The sequence below is a fragment of the Crocuta crocuta genome, unplaced genomic scaffold, assembly GCF_008692635.1.
Source record: "Crocuta crocuta isolate KB4526 unplaced genomic scaffold, BGI_CrCroc_1.0 scaffold312, whole genome shotgun sequence".
Taxonomy (NCBI): Eukaryota; Metazoa; Chordata; class Mammalia; order Carnivora; family Hyaenidae; genus Crocuta; species Crocuta crocuta.
In genome coordinates, this window is record NW_027527378.1 from 1,321,730 (window position 1) to 1,337,677 (window position 15,948).

Here is a 15,948-nt window from a genome sequence, read left to right on the forward strand (position 1 = left end):
TGAGCCACCCAGGTGCACCTTTGGCCATTATTTAAGAGTAGGTCTATGACTGACAAATTCTGTTTGTTTTCCTTTACCTGAGAATATTTTTATTTTCTCTTCATTCCTGAATAATATTTTCACCAGACATAGAATTCAGAGCTTCCCATTCTTTTTTTCAGTACCAGAAAATGCTGTGCACTTCCTTCTGGACTCCATGAGTTCATATGAGAAATCCAGTGTCATTCAAATCATTCTTTTCCTACAGGTAACATGTTGTTTCTCTCTCACTGCTTTTTCTTTGTTTTTAGTTTTTCCAGGTTTGATTATGGATGTGTCTTGGCACAGACTTGCTGTTTGGGTTTTGCTTAGCTTCTCGATCCTGGAAGTTTATCCCTTTTCTCCACTTGAGAGAGTTTTCAGACATTATTTCTTTGAATACTTTTTATTTCCATACTTCTTTCTTCCCCTTCTGGGACTCCAATGACACAAATGTTAGACCTTATGTTATTGTACCACAGATCTGTGAGGCTCTGTTCTTGTGTTTTTTCAGACTATCTTCTATGTGTTGTTCAGACTGGGTTAATTTCATTGATCCGTTTTCAACCTCACTGATTCTTTCCTCTGTCATCTCTAATCTATTATTAAGCTAACCAGTATACTCTTTAATGTGGCAATTTTATTTCTCAGTTCTATAAGTTCCATGTTTTAAGTATCTCCAATTTATTTCCTAAGAATGTTTAACTTTTTGTCTCAAGAATGTTTGTCATGGTTCATTAAGGCATCTTTTTTCAAAGTTTATTTATTTTGAGAGAGAGCATGCACACGTGCAAGGGAGAGGGCAGAGAGAGAGAATCCCAAGCAGGCACTGCAGAGAGCCTGACTTGGGGCTCAATTCCACGAACCGTGAGATCATGACCTGAGCCAAAATCAAGAGTCAGCCACTCAACTGACTGAGTCACCCAGGCACCCCCATTAAGGCATCTTTTATAATAGCTACTTTAAAATCTTTGTCAGGCAATTCCAACATTTGAGTCTTCCCGGTGTTGTTTATCTGTTGATTGCCTTTTCATTTAAGTTGTGGTTTTCCCACCCAGTTCTTGATATGATATGTGACTTTTTATTGTATCCTAGGCATTTGGGTTATTACATTACAAGATTCTGGATCCTATTTAGATTAAGTAAGCAGGTCCTAGGCCACTTTTGCAGGCTGTAATGCCAATGACAGTTTAGTTCACAGAGCCCTCAGGCTGCTATTCAGGTCTTCTTCATTTGTGTTACCTAGAGGTCATTCTGAAAACTAATGTTTTCAGTAGTGTGGTTTTCCACACTGTAGTTTCTTTTCTCAAACTTTCAGTATGTTAATTCTAGTCAAATTCATGTATGGGTTGGTCAGGAGTTTGCCTAAGACTTCCTATACAGGTTTAACAAATCCCTCTCTCCAGCTCCCTCCTCTGCAAATCTTCCCAACTCTAGTAAGGAGGGTGATGGGGACCACTTACTACTGCTGAGCCAGGGGGAGGGGCAGTCGAAGTCCAGACTCCCCATTCGGCCTCCACTGACAACATGCCAATGGATGAGGGGAGAGCTTCAATGGGTCACCTGATGCCGCTAGGCAGGACACAAAATTCCAGATTCCCCACTCAGTCTCCACTGACAGCCTGCCAGTAGGAAAGAAGAGCAGTGACCCAGGCCATTTGCTACCTTTATTTTAAGCCACACATTTCATGGCTTAAAACAACACGCATTCGTTATCTCACAGTTCTGTAGGTCAGAAGTCCAGGCAGGCTCACCTGATATCAAGATGTCAATCAGGCTGGACTCTTATCTAGAGACTTACAGGAATAAGCTACTTCCAAACTCATCCAAGTTGTTGGCCAGATCCGATTCCTTGCAGCAGGAGGTCTATGGTGTCCGTTTCCTTGCTGGCTGCCGGCCTGGGTCTGCACTCTGCTCCAGTAAAGTGGCCTGTATTCTTTCTCACATGACCCCTTCATCTCCAAAGCGGCAAGTCCTCCTCAAGCTCTGAATTTCTATGACTTCTTCTTCTGCCACTAGGCAGAGAAAGTTCTTTGCTTTTAAGGGCTGATGTGATAAGATTAGGCCCACCAGGATACCTCCCTTTTTAAAAGTCAGCTCTGCCATATAACATAACACAACCACTGGAATGACAGCACGTCACATTCGCAGGCTCTGTGTATTTGGAAGTGGAATCTTGGGGACCATTCCTAGAAATTCTGCTCACCTCACTACCACTAGGGAGAGGGCAGGAGAGAGCGGATTATTTGGTCCAGAGGTTCTGCAATTAGAATGTATTAAGTCTAATGGACTTGAAATGAGCAATATGTTTATACTATCTTGCTATACTATTTGTGTATTTGTGGTAAATATTTCTTTTTATAATTTCCAGCATGATTATGTTTTCATATATATATACAGGTATGTATATGTACACATAGATTCAAAAGCTACTTTAGAAATAACATTATAGGGGCCTCTGGGAGGCTCAGTTGGTTAAGCTCAGGTCATGATCTCATGGTTCATGAGTTCGAGTCCCATGTCGGGCTCTGTGCTGATAGCTCGTTGCCTGAAAACTGCTTCAGATTCTATGTCTCCTGTCTCTCTGCTCCTCCCCGACTTGTGCTCTGTCTCTCTCTCAAAAATAAATAAACATAAAAAAAATTTTCTTGAAGTTAAAAAAAAGAAATAACATTATAATATTTTTGAATGTAGAACTACAGTTCACAGGCTACCAACCCATGTATGTGCTGGAGAAAGGTATTAAAAAGGATGGTGCTACCTATCAGTACCAGTGTACAAAAGGCGTGCCCAAGCTTTATGAAGCAGCAGACTCACCCAAACCTTTAAAAATGTCCTAAGACCCCTGTCCCAACTCCTTCCCCAACTCCAAAATGCCAGCGATGCAGCTTGCCTTGGGCAGGGGCAGCCTGGAGACCCACTGGCAAGGAGACCCCTGTAGAACCCCACGTGTCACAAGTGTAAATATCCAGTAATGATCACAGCAACATCCTAGATGGTTGAGATTCTGATCTGCTAGGAAGCTGGGGAGTCGAAACACATGATTTTAAAGTCGCTTTCTGAGCTCAGATTCAATAATCCTGTCATTAAGAAAATAGGACTCCATTATGGATAATCACCAAGATCAACTGGGTCAGGGGACTGCTCTCCCCGAGTCACAAGACATCCCCCCACATTCTTCCTGTACTGCAACACTGACGAAGTCTGAGGAATCTGCTGAGTGGTGTGGGCTCTTACTGGTGACACATTTGTCCTCAATTACTTCAGACCCTCCTTTGAGTAACATTTCTCACAACAGCATTTAACAGGATAGAGTTGTTAGGATTTTATTTTCTAAAAATAAAACTATGTATTTAAATTGTAAAGAATAATTTGAACAGGGTTGGTTGCTTTCAAGGACCCCATAGATGGGCAACAACTGGACAGTCAAACCCTTGGATTATGAATCACTGATAGAAAAGACAGCCACACTCCTTCTGAAAAGCGTATCTGGACATTGCAAAATACAAGTTTCCTTACTAATTAGTAAAATGAAATCTTTTCCCAAATTGCCTTGCTTTCACAATTTGTAGGGAAAACAGCACAAGCCCAAAACTTCAGGCAGTGGCTGCTCTTTTGAATTGAAATCGCTGATTTCTGGAAAGGATCCTTTAAAAATCAGAAAATAAAATAGGCATGATTCTGAATACAGAATAGCAACCTGGAAATCTCTGTTTTATGCCACTTAGGCAAGTGAATTTGGGATTCTTTCTTAAATCCAGAATAGCGAAGTAATTATGAGCTTTATCGCAGAGTGGCGCAGATACGCAAGATGCGGAGTGGACACTCCCACTCCGGGAAGGCATAACGCAGCAGGCAAGAATGGGACAGGACTTGCTCCCGTCAGGACGATGCAGGCACCCAGGTTCTAGAACCAGCCTGCCCAGGTTCCCACACACTCTTTGCACCACCCTAGCTTATGTGACCATGAGTGAGTTTTTTAACCTTAAGATGCCTATGCCTCAGTTACCTCTTCTGAAAAGCAGACATGCTAAGAAAGAACAGTACCTACACCATAGAGTGGTGTAAGGATTTAATGGGCTACAACATACGAAGGGCTTAGCCTCCTTTCCGCCTGGCATACAGTAAGTGCTCAACAAACGTGAGTCATTGCACACAGACAGGCACAGTGCCAGGCAGCCAGTAAGCCGGGAAGAGAATGTCGCCATTATTATTGCATAAAGTAACACAGCCATCAGGGCCATGAGATACCTGTAGGTTCATTTAACATATTCTAACAGCACTGCCTGATGAAGTTGGTCAAAACCTTCCCAAGTGGCATCTTAATCAGTTACATCTTTGCAGAACAATGTCTAACGTATGCTCTCCAGAGTAGAGAATGACCAAAGGCCAGGTCACAGGAACTAAAACCGTCATCTGTGGAAGAAGTTACATTTATGACAATACGATATTCTAACTAACGTGTGTCATTTGTGCCTCGAGCCCCTGGTGCCTAGCACATGACAGACACCAGTAAGTGCTCCCTCCACGATTGCGGCAGAGCACATGGTGACTAGATATTGTAAGCACATTATGTGACATGCCCAGAAAGTTCCTGCCACTTTTGCAGAGATGTGAAGTGTCTTGAAAATAATATTCCATATCATGCACAAAATTAATGGCCTTTTAAAAAGTGAAATATGATGAGAGAGATCCACTTCAGGGTCTCTGAATGTAGAATAGGAACGTGGAAATCTCTATGTCATTTGTTGAAGTAAATTTGTGATTCTTTTTTAAATAAATAACAGTCAGTCCCATTGGGGGGGCACTCACAGATGACAGCGTCCACCCGATTGGCGGCCAAAGCCCAGGCCCGAGGGGGTGGGTGCTGTGCCTCCCCAGACCCAACACCCTCTGTTCCCTCTTCGTGGGGCGCTGAGCCACGTCGTCTGTCTCCACCGGCTCCCGTGAACAGGCCGTCTGCCAGAACAAAGCAGAAGGAATGGCGAGGAAGAAAACCACATCTTACCCCNCTTTATGTCACTTGTTGAAGTAAATTTGTGATTCTTTTTTAAATAAATAACAGTCAGTCCCATTGGGGGGCACTCACAGATGACAGTGTCCACCCGATTGGTGGCCAAAGCCCAGGCCCGAGGGGGTGGGTGTTGTGCCTCCCCAGACCCAACACCCTCTGTTCCCTCTTCGTGGGGCGCTGAGCCACGTCGTCTGTCTCCACCGGCTCCCGTGAACAGGCCGTCTGCCAGAACAAAGCAGAAGGAATGGCGAGGAAGAAAACCACATCTTACCCCCCAGCCCGCCCCAACCAGAATGAGGTGCAGAAACGCTATCTTTCACAATTTCTGGGGCACAGAGACTTCTACCAGCGAGCGTGGCGTGAGCAGCGTCCCCGACATGGCCTGCGGGCCAGAAAGCACTTGAAACTGCACGGTCACCAGGTCTACAAAACAGAGGTTCGTTTACAAACTATGGGAAGCTTATTTCAGTCTTGCACTGGACTTAACTAACACACGACTTCTTCATAGTATGTCCTGTTGCAAGGCGTCTCCTTTGTAACAGGAGAGCAGTCAGGTCCAAGTCAAACCAAGTGAAGCACCCCTAATACCTGCTCTCCCGTCATATATCCAGAGAGAATGCCGCTCTCTATCATTTACCCAGATAACTTCCGCTACCATTGTTTTTGCAGAGGGCACATCTCAGACTTCATGGTAAACACTGCACAGCTCTGATAGTGGACAAATGCATAGTGACCTTTGTCTTACTCAGAGACCTGTTTCAGCAGCAGCTTACAGGATCTCATAGAGAATTCCACCTGTGGGCCAAGAATTAAGGTGCTGACAAAGTGAAAGTATCTGAACTAACATCTACTGTCACAAGTATTGTGGAACCACTGGACAGGGATTCATTTTATATTTAAAGTAATCCCTAACATACAGGAGTGCTGATGCCTAGGGGCCCATGGACCCCAATGTTCACAGCAGCACTCTCAACAATAGCCAAAACACGGAAAGAACCTAAGAGTCCATCAACTGACAAATGGATCAAGAAGATGTGGTATATTTATACGATGGAATACTACATGGCAATGAGAAAGAATGAAATCTGGCCACGTGTAACAACGTGGATGGAACTCGAGGGTGTTATGCTAAGTGAAATAAGTCAGACACAGAAAGACAGAAACCATATGTTTTCACTCATATGTGGAACAGGAGAAACTTAACAGAGGATGATAGGGGAGGGAAAGGGGGAAAAAAATAGGGAGAGGGAGGGATGCAAACCAGAAGAGACTCTTAAATACTGAGAACAAACCTAGGGCTGATGGGGGTGGGGGGAGGGGAAGGGGGGTTATGGGCATGGGGGAGGGCACTTTTGGGGATGAGCACTGGGTATTATATGGAAACCAATTTGATGATAAACTATAATAAAAATAAAATAAAATAAATAAAGTAATCCCTAATAGTAACTAGGGGGCCACATTCTACCACTGAAAATAGAAAGACTGAGGGGACTCAGAAAAAAACGAGCAGAGGCACCGTTAGAAGAAATGATGCAGTAGTACATACGTGGAGAGAGACGGACGTGTTTCCAGGTTATTTAATGATACCAGAGAGCCAACAAAGTTTGAATCGTGAAGACATGGACAAGTCTTCCTCTTGACAAGCCATGTGAACAGGGACCATGACGCGTCAGGTCATGTGTTCTGGAGAGTAGGGGGCGGGGCGGCTGCCAGCGCAGGCCTAAGAACAGAGGAGGCTTGGGAGTCTACCTGAGTCTCCAGACCCCCCACTCCACTGCACTTGGCCACAGAGTGCACACAAGCAGAGCTGAGAAGCACGCACAGCTCTAGTGAGGGGACTGTGCTCTTGGTCAAGGTTTGAAAAGGAACATAGAGGACAGCATTCAAATTTTATTCTGTCACAGAACTAAAATTTGAAGATTTTTTTTTTTAATGTTTTATTTATTTCTAGGAGAGAGAGAGAGACAGCGTGAGCAGGGGAGAGTCAGAGAGAGAGGGAGTCACAGACTCCGAAACAGACTCCAGGCTCTGAGCTGGCAGTCAGCACAGAGCCCGACGCGGGGCTCGAACCCACGAACCGCGAGATCATGACCTAAGCGAAAGTCGGACGCTTAACCGACTAAGCCACCCAGGCGCCCCTAAAATTTGAAGATTTTTGAGGACTACCACAGGAAGGGAGTAAACACATGTACCTCCTTTCCATGATCTGTTCCTCTCAAACAAACAGAACTGGGAAAGTTCCAGCACAGGCCCATGCTCACAGAGGGGATAGTTTGTGCAAGAGCTTTTTTTTTTTTTTTTTTTTTTTTTTTTACNTTTGAGACCTTAATGGATCTGATGTCAGGGAAGATGGAAAGGGTACACTGCCAATATTTTGTCTAACAAGAAAGCAAACAACTAAACAAACAAAGACAGGCTGTTTGGGCTCAAACACACGTGTACACGACAAAATTCAAAATTCCCAGGATGATTCCTGCGGACTTACTGGCTGGCTGCCTACTGAAGAAAGGATGTATTAACAAGAAAATGTCAAACTTGAAAAAGCAAATTTCCTTTTATTTCCCACCCAACTAAAAGAAATGGAAGATGAAACCACTAATGCAGATGATGGTGCAGATGAAGATGAAAAGAGCACATTTTTTTTTTCAAAATAAGTACAATTATCGTGCTGGGTTGGCAGTTAATTCTTTCTCCCCGCGGAAAACAAGAAATAATCTCCATCCTGCCCTGTATCTTTTACACAGCCTAGGCAGCCTGAGCTACATTTCTATTATGAGGCTACCAGGTAGTGTAAAAAGGAATGTTTTAAAACTTCTATTAGTTGAAGCTAGTAAAACCTTGTACTTCTATATTATGCCACCATTAAAAGCTGCATTAGTGCAAAAAATAAATAAATAAAAATAACCACCAGCAAAGTAACAAAGGGCTTTCTCTCAGCATGGTACAAATATGGAAAATCTTAACTTTTCACCTCACTAATTACAAAACAACAGTATTCTTCAGCCACTTTAGGCAAATACACAACAGGCTCAGGATATGCCAGGGAGAGATCCAAAACACCCAGCAAATGAAGGCTGAGGCAATGGGAAAGCAAGCTGAAAACTGTTCCCTTCAGCATTCGACGTGCAAGCTACAAGTAAACACACCTCACCTTCCAGGACGGCCTGCAGCAAGCAGAGTATATGCTTCCCTAACACACGTACCAACAGGTGGAGAGAACGGCTCACTTCCTCACAGACCACGTCAGATCAATTTCAAAACCAACAAGCATATTCTTTTAACCCCTACCACAGCTTCCTGCTTTCCACACAGCTGTTCGTGGACGACAAAATGTCGAGGGCCTGGGTCCCCTTGCACTTCACCAAAGGTCCCCTCTCAAAGCAGTCAGCCACGTGCCTGTGGGCTCAAGCCACAGTTTTAAGGCTTTTTCTTTTTTAAATTCCTTTGGCCGGCCATTAAAAAAATGTGAATCTGTGAATACACGTCAGGAGAACCCAGAAAAAGGCTGCTTCGAAATCCTTTGCTGGATTAAAATACACTGTTGTCTGGATCTGGGGTTAAGGTTCTGAAAGAGCCTGATAATGAAATCCACCATGGGGAAGACAAACTTCTATGAAAGGGCCTGTATCTGCCTTTAATAGGAGGTTACCTTTCTGGTTTATATGGCAGTTTCAGGTCCCAGAAGGGCAGCTGTTTTATTTATTTTTTAATAAATAACTTTGAGGATTTTATCCTAGTACCTCTTATTATTGCACCCCAAATTATGGTCTCTTGTGGCCTGTCCCGAAAAAAATATCCAGAACTCAAAACTTAGGCAAAAAGGGATGATTGTATGACCGTTTGATGCCACACTGATGTATTTTCTATAAGCTCGACCCCCCAGCAGAATCATCTGATTCTCTCTGGAAATGCAACCTGATTTGACTAACACTTGGCTAGAACATTTTACAACCTTATGAAAGTCACAGGATAACATATAGAAAAACGATATGGTATGCTGCTTTCTTTTTTTCCTTTTCTACTAGAGATGATAACCCCAGAGGTTAAGACTTGATCGTCCTCTAAAACATGAACCTGTTTGGGATATAATTTAGCAAACTTACTTGAATTTCCCTTTCTCCACTGACTTTTCGACCAGTTTCTCATACCCTGACTGCATCAGCCTTGTGATTCTGCTGGTTCCCTCATTAAGTGAGTCTAATAAAACTCTGACACAATAAAACTTTCTCTATGTGTATGTTTTAAACAATTAAAGAATTAGTCTTTGATATTTCTTGGGCCCAACAATCATAGGATCCCTGGAGGGTGAGCTCTGAGCTGCAGGATTCCTCGGCTATCACACTCATAGGGCCACTATGTGAAGACAATCAGACTCGGGCTGATGAGCTCAGCTGGCTGGAGTGGCACAAATACGGTTCCAACAAAGGCATGACACCCTCCGTGCATCCACAGAGGCCACAGCTTTAAACAGATAAAAATAGGGGTGCTTGGATGGCTCAGTCAGTTAAGCGTCCAACTCTTTTTTTTTTTTTTAATATTTTTTTATTTATTTCTAGGAGAGAGAGAGAGACAGCGTGAGCAGGGGAGGGTCAGAGAGAGAGGGAGATACAGACTCTGAAATTGGCTCCAGGCTCTGAGCTGGCAGTCAGCACAGAGCCCGACGCGGGGCTCGAACCCACGAACCGCGAGATCATGACCTGAGCGAAAGTCGGACGCTTAACCGACTAAGCCACCCAGGCGCCCCTCAACTCTTGATTTCAGCTCAGGTCACGATCTCACGTTGATTGTGAGACTGAGCCCTGCATCGGGCTCCAGACTGAAAGCGGAGCCTGCTTGGGATTCTCTCTCTCCTCTCCCTCTGCCCCTCCCCCATTCACACTCACTGTCTCTCTCTCTCTCAAAATAAATAAACACTTAAAAAATAAAAAATAAACACAAAACCATAAACAGTGAGAGTGAATGAGCAGCAACGCCACCCCCATGGGTAAATACACAAGAGAAATGAGGGCCTGTATCTGTAAGAAGACTGACAGGACAATGTTCAGAGCCTTTTTTCATAAAATACCCAAATTGGAAACAATCCAAGTGTCCATCAACAGGAGAACGGATAAACAAAATCTGGCATATTCATAAAATGGGAAACTATGCAGCAAGAACAAAGCACTGATGTATGCAACGACATCTTGTTGCGCAAAAGGAGCCATACATAAAAGAACACAGACTTAATGATCCCATTTATGTGAAGTTCAAATACAGGCAAGCCTCATCTGTAATGATAGATTACCTATGGGGAGAAGGATGACTGGGAAAAGGCATGACAGTACTTTCTGGAGGGATAGAAATAGGATTGACCTGGGTGATGCGTACAGAGTGCACACGTGCACAAGGAAAATCAAAAGGTACAGTTTTGACTTCGGCATTTACTCTACATAAATTTCACCTAGAAACGAATAATTTTTTTTAAAAAGAGGAGGGACAGAGACAAAAGTGAATAGGGAGAAGAAAGGAAAGGGGGATTTGAAAGGACTCTTCTTCCACACGTACAGTAAATAAATAAGGGGTGCCTGGCTGGCTCAGTCGGTGGAGCGTGTAACCTTGACCTCGGGGTTGTAAGTTCAAGCCCCACATTGGGTATAGAGATGATTTAAAAATAAAATCTTTAAATAAAAAAAAAAAAAGAACTAACTAAATAAAACAAAAAAGGAAGATAAACCCAAAAGGGCATGACCGTATGGACCCTAGTTGGGTACATTTATGCCTGCCAGTAAATCTCAGCCCAAGAGCTGGCAGAGCTCAGGCATCTTCTTAACAAGGGGGTGACTGGAACGGCTGGTATTTTTCTTTGAGAAACTGAGACAATACAGAGTTGAAGCTGGATACTGAATCCCAACACGTTGGGGGACCATGCTCACTAAGGACACTGATTAATGATCCAATAAATGAATCAAGAAAACGCTTAAGGTAAGCCCTCTGACGGTGGTAACATCGGCATAAAGGCACACAAATAAACAATGGGATTCCCCAAGACTACCCCATTCCATTCAGGAACAAATTATTCTTAAGCTAAATAGTGCAAATGTAAACCCACTCTCAAAACTGCTATCTTACGCCACGATGATTGTTATTACCTAAAGATGTATTTTCAGCTTCTCGAACCCTCTACGGCAGTTTTCATTATTGTTGAAATGCATCCATTGCATCCACCTACTAGATCTTCAATAATAGGCCTAAAACATTCCCGGTGGGTGAAGGCTTNTGAACCCTCTACGGCAGTTTTCATTATTGTTGAAATGCATCCACCTACTAGATCTTCAATAATAGGCCTAAAACATTCCCGGTGGGTGAAGGCTTGAAAATAGACTCAGCCATCTGAAAGAATAGAAGTTTCTTTTTCTGCCAAATGTGACAGCCACAAGTGGTGCAGTCCCAGCCGTTCTGGCCACGTCCTTTCTGGCTGGGGTGGGACAAATGCCTCCCGAGAGTGTGACTTCCCACACTGGGGCTGCTCTAGCTGAGGGGAGACGGCAAGCAATTAGGCACTGGGGCCAGCGGTACACTCCGCAGGGGGCCAGCTGCGTGCTAAATCCTGCCTCCTTTAATCCTCAGAGTGGCCAGATGAGGTAGTCAGGCTCCAAAAAGGANCGGGCCAGGGGAGAGGGTGACGAGGGACAGCGGTACACTCAGCAGGGGGCCAGCCGCGTGCTAAATCCTGCCTCCTTTAATCCTCAGAGTGGCCAGATGAGGTAGTCAGGCTCCAAAAAGGAAACAGATGGCACACCCGAATTAGGTAGTCTGAGGCGGGACCAAGAAGGAGACTTCCAAAGTGGGCGAGGTACAGAGAAACTCTGAGGCAGGAGGCGGGGCTGGACACCAGGGATGAAGGGAGAGGAATATGGAGGAAGGGGACTTGGGAGCAACCAACGTCTGGCAGAGGGGCAGACCCCCGGAGCAGGGAGCCAGCAGGATAATCCCTGATGGTGGTGGCCTCCGTCCCTCCCTGCCCGCCGTCTCTCACCGGCACGGGAGCCAGAGGCCAGGAGCCTGCCGTGGAGTCCCAGGCCCAGCAGGCGGTGGAGGGCAGAGAAAGGCCACAGGGCCATGACATCACCTCTAGGTGCCCCTCCTGTTCCCCAGCATTCCCCGAGCAAGGAGGACCAGTTCCGAAGTGGCCTGGGCTCTCCCTACACTGCGCTTTCCTGTCCTGGGGCCCACCTGCCCCCACGAATGCTTAAGCAGGGAACCCAGCCTTGAGCCCCAAGCGAAGTCCAGCTCGGAAGTTCTGAGTCTGTGGATTTGTGGTTTGGCATGAGGAGGCACTAAGCCTATAGGACATAAAAATAAGGCTTTCAAAATAGGGCCTCCCCTCAAAACCGGTGCCGACACTGCAGTCTCTTCTTCTCAGGGATGCCCTCCATCCTCCCAAGTCCTCCCCTCTTTCCCAGGGTGCTTCTCTCTTCCCAGGCTCCTCCCTTCCTTCCCAGGCTCCTCTTCTCTCTTCCCCATGATCCTCCCCTCCTTCCGAGGGTCCTCCTNCTGAGTCTGTGGATTTGTGGTTTGGCGTGAGGGGGCACTAAGCCTATAGGACATAAAAATAAGGCTTTCAAAATAGGGCCTCCCCTCAAAACCGGTGCCGACACTGCAGTCTCTTCTTCTCAGGGATGCCCTCCATCCTCCCAAGTCCTCCCCTCTTTCCCAGGGTGCTTCTCTCTTCCCAGGCTCCTCCCTTCCTTCCCAGGCTCCTCTTCTCTCTTCCCCATGATCCTCCCCTCCTTCCGAGGGTCCTCCTGTCTCTTTCCCATAGTCTTCACCGCCTTCCCAGAGTCCTCTTCTTTCCCAGATATCTCCTTTCTCTTTCCCATGGTCCTCTTCTCTCATTCCTTTCTCCTCCATCTTCACATCACTTTTTATCTGGAAAAACCCTCCTTCCATACCAGAATTTGACTCAACTTCAAGGGCAGTTCTTGTCCCAAAATTGGGGGTGGGGGGGGTTTGGAAGGGCAAAAGAATTCACCTCCATTTACATATCAGTACAACAGAGTTAATATGTGGTGGCCCAGATAGAATACTTCCCTACTGCCAAAATGGGGAAAGAGTTGCTAGGTTCAACTGCAGTCCAAGAAAAAAAAAAAGTCTGTACTCCCACAACTACTTACAGAAAGCAAGTTTATCGTCATGTTACCAACAAAACGACCCCCAGCCTCTTCCCAATGAAAATAAAAGAACGAGGGGTGCCTGGGTGGCCTAGTTGGTTAAGCGTCCGACTTTTGCTCAGGTCATGATCTCGCGGTTCGTGGGTTCGAGCCCCACGTCGGGCTCTGTGCTGACAGCTAGCTCGGAGCCTGGAGCCTGCTTCGGCTTCTGGGTCTCCCGCTCTCTCTGCTCCTCTCCTGCTCGAGGAGAGCACAGTTGTCTCTCTCTCAAACATAAACATTTTAAAAATTGTTTTAAAAAAAGAAAAGAACGAAGTGTGAGCAAGATTACTCTGGGGCAAGATCCTGAGGAAAGACTGAAGTGGGTTCCTATTAGCTCTAGACTGGGGGCAGGGCACAGGTAGACGGCCCAAGAGTTGGACACTTTTTCATTATCAATCCCTTTTCATCAAACACTCCCACGTAGCTCTCAAGGCTCTGTGACAGGGACACCTGCTTCTCCAGGCCCAGCATCTCCCGTACCAGCTGCCCCCACAGCCGCAGGTCTTGGGCCCAGTCTGGTACCACTGAAGTCCAGCAGAGGGCCTGGGCATTTCTGTGCACAGCCCTTCCTAGTGAGGACAGTCCTGTGTTCCCCAGTGTTAAATACAAGTTCATGGTTGAAAAAAATCTTCGGCCTACCTGGTATGTCCCACAGGGAACAGCCTCAACATGATGCCCCCCCCACCTCTCTTTTTTTACTCAGTTCCAACCATTATTTACAACTGTGCTGCACGTAATTTCTTAACATGCGTTAAGAAATTTTTTTTTTTGTAATTAACCCCTAGGTGACTTCTGCAAAGGGCGTAATTTTTAAAACATTCCTGAAAAAGTAGATTTTATTCAATGCTTTGTGGCCATAAAGGGGAAAGGAAAATAATACTGCTCCTGTCAAAAAACCGACAAGAATACGAAGGTGTAAAGCATAGCGTAAGTGGGATTCTCCATTTAGTCTGATTGCTACTTGCCTTTAATAGTCAACACCAGGGGCACCTGAGTGGCTCAGTTGGTCAAGGGTCCAACTATTGATTTCGGCTCAGGTCATGATCCCAAAGTTGTGGCATCAAGCCCTGCATGGGGCTCAACGCTGTGTCTGGAGCCTGCTTAAGATTCTCTTTCTCTCCCTCTGCCCCTCTCCCCACCTCATGCTGTCTCTCTCTAAAATAAGTAAGTAAATAAATAAATAAATAAATAAAAGTCAAAAATACATTCATCCCATGAGGCACCTGGGTGACTCACGTAGTTGAGTGTACAACTCTTGATTTTGGCTCAGGTAATGATCCCAAAGGCATGGGATTGAGCCCCACATCAGGTTCTGCACTATGTGTGGAGGCTACTTGAGGTTCTCTTTCTCTCTCCCTCCCTCTCTNTCATGGGATTGAGCCCCACGTCAGGCTCTGCACTATGTGTGGAGGCTACTTGAGGTTCTCTTTCTCTCTCCCTCCCTCTCTCTCTCTNGGTAGTCAGGCTCCAAAAAGGAAACAGATGGCACACCCGAATTAGGTAGTCTGAGGCGGGACCAAGAAGGAGACTTCCAAAGTGGGCGAGGTACAGAGAAACTCTGAGGCAGGAGGCGGGGCTGGACACCAGGGATGAAGGGAGAGGAATATGGAGGAAGGGGACTTGGGAGCAACCAACGTCTGGCAGAGGGGCAGACCCCCGGAGCAGGGAGCCAGCAGGATAATCCCCGATGGTGGTGGCCTCCGTCCCTCCCTGCCCGCCGTCTCTCACCGGCACGGGAGCCAGAGGCCAGGAGCCTGCCGTGGAGTCCCAGGCCCAGCAGGCGGTGGAGGGCAGAGAAAGGCCACAGGGCCATGACATCACCTCTAGGTGCCCCTCCTGTTCCCCAGCATTCCCCGAGCAAGGAGGACCAGTTCCGAAGTGGCCTGGGCTCTCCCTACACTGCGCTTTCCTGTCCTGGGGCCCACCTGCCCCCACGAATGCTTAAGCAGGGAACCCAGCCTTGAGCCCCAAGCGAAGTCCAGCTCGGAAGTTCTCNGTTTCACTTTGAATGGAATGGAAAAGGGTAAAATTCTTTCAAAACAGCAAAGCAAGTGAACAAGCACATAAATAAAACAATTCAACAAGCTTTATATTATTCCAGCATTTTCTAAGTGACACATCACTTTAAAAAGAACATAAGAATATTCTGGGTCTTAAGAAAGTGATTCAAAACGGGTATCTCTAGATATCTAGTGCAAAGCTATCCATTCTCTTTCTGAGAGCACAGAAGAGGTCAAACTGTCAACTCATCCCGTAAGAGAGCCCGTGAAATTACCCAAGCACCCCCACAGTTTTGGTTGGGAGAACCCACACAGGAGACAGGAAAAGGGTTTCACGTTATACTCACTCTTACAAAGTTGTCAGGGAACAAACCTCTCCTGCCGTTGATCTGTCCCTCCCACCAGCCTCCATCCTCCTTCCTGATGTTGGTGATGATCTCACCCACGCTGATCGTCAGCTCATCGTCGTGCTGGGCCTGGTAGTCAAACTCCACTATGGCCTCCACTGGAAGGAACAGGGACAGAAAACACAGCACCTGAGATCAGATCTTGGAGAAGTCTGAGGCCCGCCAGCCCTGGAAGATCAGTAACGTCATATTAAAGGGACTTCCCCTCTACCAGTACTTAAAATAACAGGACCCCACACAGCAACCTGATTTTGGTTAACCTGAGGCCTATCGCACAGAAACCACAAAGCACAGGTCCGTGGTGAGGCACCAGCAGA

The 15,948-nt window shown here is 46.0% G+C and overlaps 1 protein-coding gene across 6 annotated transcripts in view; it reads right to left on the reverse strand.

The window, feature by feature from the left end:
- The window catches only part of SH3KBP1 (SH3 domain containing kinase binding protein 1), a 281,170-nt gene extending 265,446 nt beyond the window's left edge, over positions 1–15,724 (reverse strand). For all 6 annotated transcript variants that reach the window (XM_077770448.1, XM_077770238.1, XM_077770366.1 and 3 more), the window contains exon 1: positions 15,572–15,724. The gene's annotated coding sequence lies outside the window, so the exon portion shown is untranslated. The remainder of the gene's footprint in view (positions 1–15,571) is intronic.
- Between the last annotated feature and the right edge of the window lie 224 nt (positions 15,725–15,948).